The sequence below is a fragment of the Argiope bruennichi genome, chromosome 8 (genome assembly GCF_947563725.1).
Source record: "Argiope bruennichi chromosome 8, qqArgBrue1.1, whole genome shotgun sequence".
In the NCBI taxonomy this organism is placed as follows: domain Eukaryota; kingdom Metazoa; phylum Arthropoda; class Arachnida; order Araneae; family Araneidae; genus Argiope; species Argiope bruennichi.
Genome location: NC_079158.1, coordinates 103,979,867 through 103,991,222, shown reverse-complemented (window position 1 = coordinate 103,991,222; position 11,356 = coordinate 103,979,867). Strand labels below are relative to the sequence as shown.

At 26.8% G+C, this 11,356-nt stretch overlaps 1 protein-coding gene across 3 annotated transcripts in view; it reads left to right on the top strand.

Annotated features, from left to right (window-relative positions):
• The first annotated feature begins 3,391 nt into the window (after positions 1-3,391).
• LOC129981726 (myelin transcription factor 1-like protein) overlaps positions 3,392-11,356 on the top strand; it is a 145,308-nt gene continuing 137,343 nt past the window's right edge. For all 3 annotated transcript variants that reach the window (XM_056092684.1, XM_056092683.1, XM_056092682.1), the window contains exon 1: positions 3,392-3,689. The gene's annotated coding sequence lies outside the window, so the exon portion shown is untranslated. The remainder of the gene's footprint in view (positions 3,690-11,356) is intronic.

Below are 11,356 nucleotides of genomic sequence, written 5' to 3'. Positions count from 1 at the left end.
AATTATTTGTGCAATTATAAAAAATAAGTAAGTCTTCAAGATTATTATTTGTAGGCAAGTAAAATATCTAAACAGAAGTCTAAAGGTAATCATTTTACATTATAAGAAATGTTAAACAAATGCTTTTTAAAGAAGAAATCATAGGCGTCTGAGAATAAAAAGTTCTTAGCGTCAGATTTTTCAAAAAGTTTATTACAATTAATAATTAGTTGAAAAAGAAAGAATGGAAGGAAATTTGAAATAGGGTTCAAAAAAAATGTGTTACACATTTTTTCCCTTAAAATTACATTGATTTAAGTTGTCCGTTGTTTAATTATTTTTACAACTATAAACAATAAGCAGGACTTCAAATCTATTGTTTCTAAATAAGTAAAATATACAAATATACAACTAAATGTAATCATTTTGCATTAAAATAAATTCTAAACAAATATATTTAATTGAAGAAATCATCGTCGTATTATAATAAAAAGTTCTTAGTTTCAATTTTTTCAAAAAACGTATTACAATTATTATAAATGTAAAAATTAAAAAGATCTAAAGGAAATTTGAATTAGTATTCAAGAACTAATTTAAGTTTTGAGTTTATTTCAATCAATAATTCAGTATAATCAATAAAGTGGAAAATTAATAGAAAGTCTTCAAAAGAAAAAAAATCAGCTGTATTTTGAACTAGGTCTCTTTTTCTTAAACCTGGCTTAGCACTTTTTCGATAGTTTTTAATAAGAAATTTCAAATCTTCGTAATAACATTTTGAGGATTTGCTCCTAATAAATTGTACATTTGATTTAAAAATCCTTAAATTGAAAATCCAGTTTTTAGGAATTCCAATCAATTATTTCATTACAAACTTACTTTCTCGGAGCCTTTCAATAAAATTAGAGAAAAAAGTATGAATTTAAAAAATTAAGTGTTTGAAATCTGGAATAGATAAACGATTTTAACAACTCCCGAGTTCGTTTCAATCAAATATTTTAGTAAATTTCTTATAAATTATATTAAAACAAACAAAATTTAGAAAACTGTGAGAAAAAAATTAAATTTCTAAAAAAGTTTTTTTTAATTATTGAAAAAATAGGTATTTAGTCATTTTAAAAGTTTTTACTGGGGCATATTAAAAGAGCTTTAAAGTAAAATAAAATATCTAAAAATTAATTACTCTTTCTACGTCATTTTAAAAGTTTTCATGGAGGTATATTGAAAGAGCTTTAAAGTAAAATAAAATATCTAAAAATTAATGACTCTTTCTACGTCATTTTAAAAGTTTTCATGGAGGTATATTGAAAGAGCTTTAAAGTAAAATAAAATATCTAAAAATTAATGACTCTTTCTACGTCATTTTAAAAGTTTTCATGGAGGCATATTAAAAGAGCTTTAAAGTAAAATAAAATATCTAAAAATTAATTACTGTTTCTACGTCATTTTAAAAGTTTTCATGGAGGTATATTGAAAGAGCTTTAAAGTAAAATAAAATATCTAAAAATTAATGACTCTTTCTACGTCATTTTAAAAGTTTTCATGGAGGTGAGGTATATTGAAAGAGTTTTAAATTAAAATAAAATATCAAAAATTTAATGACTCTTTCTAATTTATTTTAAAAGTTTTCATGGAGGTATATTGAAAGAGCTTTAAAGTAAAATAAAGTATCAAAAAATTAATGACTGCTTTCTAATTCGGTGCATTATATAAAATAAAAATCAAAGCAAATATGCAAAAACTTCAGAAATGATAATTTTTTACTTCAGAATCTTGCATTAAGTTAGAGGAAGAATATAACAGTAGAACATTGTTTGAACAGTGGTATATGCAAAAATTAAATAATGCGATATGTTTCACTTATCTATGGAAATGAAATTTAAGGGTTTTCAAACACGATACTCGACATAAAAATTTTAAGATTAAATAAGAATGTTTAAAATGTATGTTTTATACATTGCATTTGCTGAAGGCGCAACAGGTAGACATTTCATATATTTTTATATATCATGGTACCATTCTGAAGTTTTTTTATATATATAGTTTTTCCTTTCATAAAATAAACTAATCAAAAAAAATTTTTTAATTAAGAGGATTTAGAAAGTTTTATATTTAAAAAAAACACCTAAGGGTTAGTCGATTTTTCTAACTATAAATTAGAAGTGTTTCCTGCTGATGTTTCACTTTAAATGAATGATGAAATGATTGTTGGAAATTAATCAACTTAAAGAAATAAGTCATTCTAAAATTCGGAAAATAATTTTTTAAGCTTGAAATTTAAAGTATAGTTTCAAAGCAGAAAGATTAAAAATTACCTACCTAAGGATGCCAAAATTCTGAAATTTAAAAAAAAGTTAAAAATTAAAAACATTTTCAGGAATGTATTATGATTGTTGTATTGTTTTTATTATATATTACATTATACATTATTATTATACAGTATTATACATTTTTATTATTTATATTATTATTATACATATCTCCATTGTTTTTATTATACAATGGGGGAAGTAGATATTAAAAGATAATATAAAATCTTTTACACTAGGCTAAAAAAAGAAACATTTAGAAAAATCATTCTAGTTATTTCGTCTATTGGGTAATTTACAACATTTAATTCATTTGGGTAATTTATTTTACAGAATTAATAGAAATGTAAACTAATAATTGCTTTCGTAACAACATAAATTACTTTCATAGCAAGATAAAAAAAATAATTAGTAAGATAATTATTAAATATATCTGCGTTAAAATGCAACTTAAAATTTAAAAAAAATATTATGCCTTGTTTCTCAGTAAAAAGTCTTTTGGGGAATTACTGATGTCGACATATAGCGTCACAATGACTTTTATTTTGGTATAAAATCTGATAAACTTTATTCAAACTACTTCTCAATTTTAATCTATATAAATATCACGCGAGTAACAGAAACCTCTTCGAAAACCCCTCCCTAAGAACTTCGAATGAGTAATTTCAACGCAACAGATTATTCCCACATGGACTCGCGGGGAAATTACGGCGCAACGTCATCACAAGTTACTGGACAAACGATAATTTCCACCTTACCAATTTCATCACCTGAGTAGCAGAATCATATCTCCCAATCGCAACTTCCACCCACCAACTTCTCGCGCTCGAGCACAAAACATGGGGATTGGATGTGCCCCCCTCGCCCTTTCCTCCCCCTGAAAGAACCCACGCTACGATGAAAATGCTGCTCCAAAAGTTTACTTTCCACAAAAGCGCTATACTACTGCGATTCATACCCGCGATACAGTTGACTCTTCCTATCCCTGTGCGACCCTCACGGATCGATAACTTACGCCGTCATTAAAGCGCGTGCGGGTCCTTTGCGCATGCGCCGCTGCTGGAATAGTTCGAACAGCACTCTCAGGTCCTCCCCAGTCTCTTCAAAGTTCACGGAAACACACATCTGCCGTATTCTGTACTTCCTTCAAGCGGAACTATTCTCTTAATACTATATCCCCCCCCCTCCAGCAGAAGACAGAAGACACATCTGTACAACTAGTTTCCCTGCTCAAAGACTTACTAAGTGGGAAAAACAAGTTCCATTTGCCGAGGGACCCCAAATTATGGAAGTGGAGAGATACATAGTCGTCTGTTTCTTTGACAAACTCGGATGTTCTTCGTGAGTCGTTGCCACTTCTTCGTTGCGAAACTCCATCGGCTCTCTTTCTCCCATTGTTCACAGGTAGGCGAAGCAGTATTTACTTTGTTGTTAGAAAGTCTCTGGAAGTGGGTAATTACCTCAGGGAAAAGTTTGTTTCTCAACAAATATCGGCACGAAGTTGTGTCTCGGTTAATTATGCGGATACTGATCAATGTAAATTGATTGGCAAAGGGTCTTTAAAGTAGTGCAAAAAGTTTCGATGTAAACTTCATGTGTTTTGTTGAGTTATGTAAGTAGGTCAACTTCTGTGAAATGCCGCAGCATTATAATCTTAGACTAAATGGGAAACTAAAATGTGTCTTAATATCTTAATTATATTGAAATAATTTTCAGTACATTTATTATTTTATTTTGAAAGATAATTTTTCATTTCTTAACATGTTACTTATACTTTCTTAGAAAAATGTGTACAGCAATAAAAATTCCAGATTTATAAATAATAGCATAAAATTAACATTATATCAAAAATCAAGCATTTATTTAAAAAAAAAAAAAACATGCATTTTAAAAGAAGTAAAGAAAAAAATTTAAAAAATGAGACAGATTTTTTAAAGATAATTTTATAATTTTTGAAAATAATTTTTTATAATTTGGCAAAAAAAAGAAGAAAAAAAGTGAAGTTTTAAAAACTGGCAAACTTTTTAATCACTTCAAAAATTAATTAAAAAAACTAAATTTTATGAACAAAATATAGAAAAAATAACTTTAACATCTTATATTTCTTGCATTTTTTTATGTATATTTATAAATTAATTCACTGATTTAAATAGGGATTTGTATATTTAAATTGATCGTTTCCCCAAAGTGTGGTTTTTTAGTACATGATGCAAGATGATAAAATATTTCATACCTCATATTAGTTATATATAGTATAATATTATTGTATATAGTACTATATATTAGTTATATGTAATAAGAGAGAATTACTATTTTGAGGCTTTCCAAATATTGCTTGTTTATACATGAAATAAGTCTTAAATTAAAAATCTTTTAAGTTTTAAATGGTTTAGATAAGTAAGTTTATTAAATTATATGATTAAGTTTATTAAATTTTATGATAAAAACTTTATTAAATTATATGATTAAACTTTTAAATAGTAAAAAAGGCATTACATTTTTTTTAAAAAAATTTTAAAATACCAAGAAATGTCACAATAAACATGCCTTTAATTTTCAATATTATTAAATTATTTCAACCAATAAATACGTGTGTGTTTTAGATACATTGAAAAAATTAATTAAATGTCACCAATATAAAATAACTATTTTCAAAACATTTTTCAATAACTTGTTACTGTCTTTGTGTAATAAACTGTACAGAAAACAAATTAAAACTACAATAGTCAATATATAAAATTTCTTTCGATTTCAAAGTTTAAATTAGAGCATTTTAAACTTTATTACCTATTTTAAAATTTATGCAAAAAAAAACTAATTGATATTTTTTTGTGCTTTTGTTATTATTAAATTTGAAACATATTAGACAATAAGATAAATCTTATAAGGTTTTATAAATATATTCGTAAAAATTGCTGTTTATAGAATTTTGTTTTCTTACGGTTAGTGTTAAGCTGCGCAGTTAAAAACAAAATATATAGAGTAATTACTGAATCCCCTCTCCTACATTTTAATGTCCTCAAAATGTTTAATTTTAATGATCAAAAATAATACTTTCGAATTTATATTTAGATTAAATATAAAAGAACCTGACTTAAATTTTTAATCACTCCTAGGTTAACAGGCTAATTTCCCATTTAGAATCTTCCAGAATTCGAAACTATTAGAAATTGGCCACAACAATTCAATGATTTTTTAATTTAATCATCATTACTAATTTGCATATTAAGATATCTACAGTATTATATATAAAAAAAAAACTTCTAATGCATTAGAAATGAGTTTCGGTAGTAAAATTTATCAGAAATTTCTTTTAATAGTTTTTTTTTCTTTAAAAAGTTCAGTTCTTTCTATTCTTGAAATGTCCCCAAAATTAAAATATCTTTTACAATTTAATTTAATATCCTAAAAGAATAAAGCTTTGACCTTAAAACTTTTAGTAAATAACTTAAAACCATGTGTTATGTTTTTGTAAACTGAAATATGCACTAAACTTTTCACTTATTTTCGTGAGAATAAGTCTACTGGCTAGAATTATTCTTATAGAAACTATTGCCTGGAAAACGATTTGAAATTGAAATTGTACAAACGTTACAAATCAAAACTGCATTTTAAATTATTTTGCATTAAAATATTTTTAAAGATATATTCGAAAACTCATAACTATTGATTTATTGTTAATTTCCTAATTAACTTTGAAGTATTTAAGTTTATCTCATCATAATTTGTATAATTATTCCAAAACGAAAAAAAATCTTTTCAGTATTTTGTGAAATAAAAACATAAAATAAATAAATAAATTTTACCAAAGCTTTTCCATAATCATGTGCTTTAAAATTCACATTTTAGATATATGCACCTGCTGTCCAACAGGTTGCTATTGAAAAAGCTATTTGAAGAATCCAACTTTTTTTTCTTTCTTTTCTTATTTCAATAATTATTTAATCTTTTTTATTCATTCTTTCCTTTTTATATAAATAAGTTTCCTTAAAAAATCCTTTTTTAAAAAGAAAAAAAGCCATTGACCGCCAAATTTATATTTTCTGGATTTTTTTAAACTTTTTTTGTATAGATGTGTACATGATATTAATTATTAAAACAGACATTTGAAATGCACTAGCTTTACTACATAGTATATATATTCTATGTATCATGATGAATTTGTGCTATTAACTATTAAAACCACTCAATTCATATTTGATAGTATGTCTCTAATCCATCCGTGCGATTCCAAATGAACCTGTCTCTGAACCCTCCTGATAGAGTCATCGACCTTGAACCCTGATATCAAATCCGCTTGAGAAAATAAACTGTCATATTGCTTTGAATTCTTCATTAAGTGAATATCATCTCACATTTCTAGTTAGAGAATTTTTATTTTAAAGTTTTTTAGAAAGCTTGAATAGTATTGTTTAGTGTAATAATGTTAATTGACCAAATACAATATAAACTTAGTAGATTTATTATAACAAATCTATCAAAATCGAGAATAATTAATAAGGTTTCTACATAATTAATAATTAATAAAGTTTAATTGATAAGTTTTATAAATAATTAATAGTTAATAAGGTTTGATTAATCAATAATTAATAACTTAAGATTTTCTTTAAATAATTAATAAGGTTTCTAAATTACATATAGTAACATAAATAATGTTCTGCTTTGCAAGAATATCATCTGTAAAATTTGAATGTAAACGTTTTAGATAAAAATTCATTTGAAGCATTGAAATTATAGTAACTTTCCTCAAATGATACTTTTCAATGAGAGAAAAATGCAGTCTGTTTAACACCATCAAAGTTAATTTTCATATAGGTTATTTATCATTGCATGTCCATCTTTTGAGATATTTTAAGGGAGGATTGTATTTGGGGTGGGATATATTTCTGGGTAGGGGAGGAAAAATTTGGTTTTAGATTTATTCATAGACAGATCAATTAATTTTCAAATTTCACTACATATCTTGTTCTAAGAGGATTATATTAGTTTTAAACAAAAGGAAAAACAATACTAATAAATATTCTAGATTGCAGTTTAGTTCAAGAAACTTGCAAATATAAGCAACATGAAACAAAAAAAATCTTTTCTGTTAATGAATCAACAAGGTTTGTCTTAATATTTACAAATTTAAGAAATGAAATTCAATCACAGAAAACAGAAATACATTAATATTTCTGAATGTACCAATCTAACTTCCAGTAGAAAAATTGATGCTACAAAAGATATTGAGAGATTTATTTTCTTGTTAAGTTAAAAAGGGAATGGGCTTGACATTTTTCTTGTAAACCAATTACAACTGCAGAATTGAAACCAAATCGATGGAGACAGAATGTAAGAAATCATCACCTATAAAACTTTTCTGTAAATCACTAGAAGTTTTTGAAAAAAATATCTATTTTCGAAACCAATTTTTTCAAACCAAACGAAATTTTCGAGAATAAAAAGTGAGACCTTATTTTCTGAACTCCCGTTCCACAGTAACTTAAATAAACTGTTCAAGAATTTATACTTGAAAAACATGCAAAAAAAAGTACAAGATTAGTATCAGAGCTAACCATATTTCTTAACCAGTCAATCAATCTATATAATGCAATAGTTTCCAATGAAATCCACAGATGAAAGCAACAAATGTGCCAGTGACCTTTTACTAAACTTTCCTAAATGTAGTTCTTCAAGCATAGCAATATCAACATAAAAAGGTACCCAATAAATCTCAATAAAAAAGAAATCATATTTATTTATTTTTTATTTATTTTTTTGCTTATAAACACATTTACTTTTATATTGTTTAAGTACCAAAAAAACGTTTTATATATCAAAATTGAGAGTAACGTAACTTTTTGAAGTGTAGAAAGCGTTGCAAAATTGTGCATTTCCCCAAAAATTACACCTGACACAATTTTTGCAGCACTACACCATCCTGTCGGAAATGGCTACAAACCGGATCGGAATTCCTCGCACGGAACGAAGAATACCAGTCCAGGGGAGTAGCAAAACTTTTCCTGAACAAACTCCGCTTCCATTTGGGGGGGGGAGGTCACCACTTGCAATCCCCCCTCCCTCCCTTTCACATTACGAAAGCCAAACACACACACACACACCTCTTTTTTTAAAGCCTAACCCCGAGGCAACAGACACCCCCCCCCTCTCCTTTCCACCCCGTAATTCCAGCGAACCAATCGCCGATTGCCAACTGTTATACAATGTTTTCATCTGCGCGCTCTTTCCCCCCTTCTGCCCTGCTCCGCTCCCTCAGACTTCGAATCCTTTTTCTCGGGATCGGGGAAAAGGTTCGGGGGATGGGGAAAAAACAGGAAAGGGAGGAAAGAGAGGGAGAGAGAGCACGGAAGATGCATGAAGAGAGAAAGAAGTTGAGCGAAGAGGAAAAGGGGGAGGAGAAGAACGGGGAGAAAAAAATCGATGGCTTTGCGGAGTTTCAGGGGGTTGTCTGCACATGTAGGGAAAAGTAAACTTTGTGATAGATGCAGATCGAATTATATCGGTGCGCTGAATCGGGACGTGTAAGCTATGGCATGTAATCGGGACGTGTAAGCTATGACTATTATGTGTTACATCAAAGGAAAGAAACACATAATAATTACATAACAACAAACACATCGGCAAAGCATGAAGTGGCAAAAAAGGAAGCATTTGATCTTTTCATTTCAACAAAAACATAAAGATTACTTCTTGTCTCTCTGCTTTTCTGATGTATTTGTTTAGTAAAAAGAAAAATCAAATGCTCCTTTTCTTCATCTCTTTATGCTCCTTTTGAAATATCCTTCATTTATGTGAGCATTGCATTTAACTACTTTTACTCACTTTTATTTAACTTAATTTGTTTCATGTTCGTAAAGATGGGATTTTTTGATCAATATCTATTATGTAAAATTTTGTACGTATGTGCGTTTTGATAACTATTCAATGTTTTAATATTTCCAGAATTTGATTAAATAAAATCAAATTTTGTTTCTATATAAATAGTGCATATTGTGTGAATTTGAAAAAATAATGGTTGCAAAATCCTCTAATTTTTATAATATTACATTATGAATTAAAGACTAAAAGATAAAATATATTTAAAATAATAAATATTGTGTTTATTAGAACATTAATTAAAGCCAATTATTTCATTGTTTTTTTTTTCTTTTTTCTTTTTTATTGAAATTGCAAATACAGTAGGTTCATTAAACTTTCACCTTTTCAGAAATTTTTTCTGGACATAACCAAGTTAAGTTTGTTTGGGATGTGTATGCAATGCGAGTCTTAGAGAACTATTACGCCAAGTTTCGAAGAATTTTTATTGAATTTTATTTAAACTTTACATAAACTATGTTCAAATAACAAGTATTAGGACAAAATTGAAAACTCTTGTGGATCATCTTCAAAAAAATTTCGTTCATTGCATTCTTTTGAATCGTTTTATATTTAAAAGTAATATTAAATAAAATGGTTAAAAAAAACTGCAACGCTTTTTAACAAAATCTAAATTATCTGTTACAAAGTCTTCGGGAAATCGTTAATCGTTCTGTCAATTACAAAATTAATTAAGCGCGAATGAATTTGAAAACATAAAAAATCTTAAGAATGAGGAAATGAAGATGTTTTCAAGTACACAGTTCTTGTAAAGCAATCGAGAACATAAAATGAAACTACCCTGATAACAATGCAAAACAAAAAAACTTTTAGGCGTCAGGCCTCCAGGGTCCCTAGGTAATCACCTACTTTGCTTCTCTGATAATCAGATCCTGCGTCTAATACAATCAAAGTAACAAGTAATTTGTCTATTTGTTTATGCATTGAAAAGAAATTTTCAGAGTAGAGGGTATAAATAAAATTTAAAAAATCACATTGTCTATAAAAGAAAAATTTTAATATTAATAAATAAGAAAAACTTAATTAATTGTAATAAGGAAAATAATAAATAAATTTATTAAAGAAAATTTCACAAAATTCAATAATATAAAAATTAATTGAAAGGCTTTAAAAAACATATGTTTATATTACGCGTAAAAGAACCAAGCATGAAAATAAGGACTCTAAAGAAAAGTTAAAATATTTTTTTATCATTTCTCCCTATTATATTTCTCCCTATTAAAATTATTAATATTATTATTATTATATTTCTCCCTATTTTAATTCATAGTTTATAAAGTTGGATTTACAAGAGCTTCAAAATGTAAAGTATATTCAAACTTTTGAAATCGAAACATTCGTATTAATTTTTTTATAAAACTTTTCTTATGCTCATCTAAATTGTTCAATTTCTTAATTTCAAGACTTTTAAGTATCTATTTCAATCTAAATCCTAAAAATATATTTTGAGCAATTTCCTAATAAAAATATTTTATTATTTAAAATAAATAAAATAAAATATTTAATTTAATAATAGAATATCGTCCAAGAATGCTTTACGTAAAACAGAAAAATAACTTTACGGTATTTATCATTAAAAAAAATGTATTCATTTCATTTAAGATCTTTAAAAATTTACAAACTGATTAACTAAACTTTCAACCTTGAGATCTTAAGAAATTATTCTGATAACACAAGTCTGATAAAAATTACTTTCTGGATATTGTTTTAATTTTGATGATCGAATTTATGTTATATATATTGCTGATTCTAAAATTAAATCCATTTATATCTATTATGTAAAGATCTTTTGCAAATGAATTGCATATTTGAAAGTTGAAATCGTGAAATTTCAGCATTTCATTTAAACTTCAATGTTTCACAAATCCATTTAAATTATATTTATGTGCTAGTTCATGTAGGAAGTTACAAATCCTTATCGCAAACGTTTTTTTCTTTACTTAAAACATTATTTTGACACTTTTCGTCTTTGTAAACTTTGAAGAGTTTGTCTCTTTGTAGCATTCAGTAGTCGGTTCACATGCTGATATCCCCCTTTCCTGGATATCCTCTCTCCATTTCATTCATATCTTTATAAAATATCTCACCTTGTTTCTCTCTACTTGCATCTAAATCTTCAAGCAAATGGGTGGTTTTTGAACGAGAAAAGGAAAAGCTCATATTACAATCAAAAATCTTATCATAACCTTTACAAC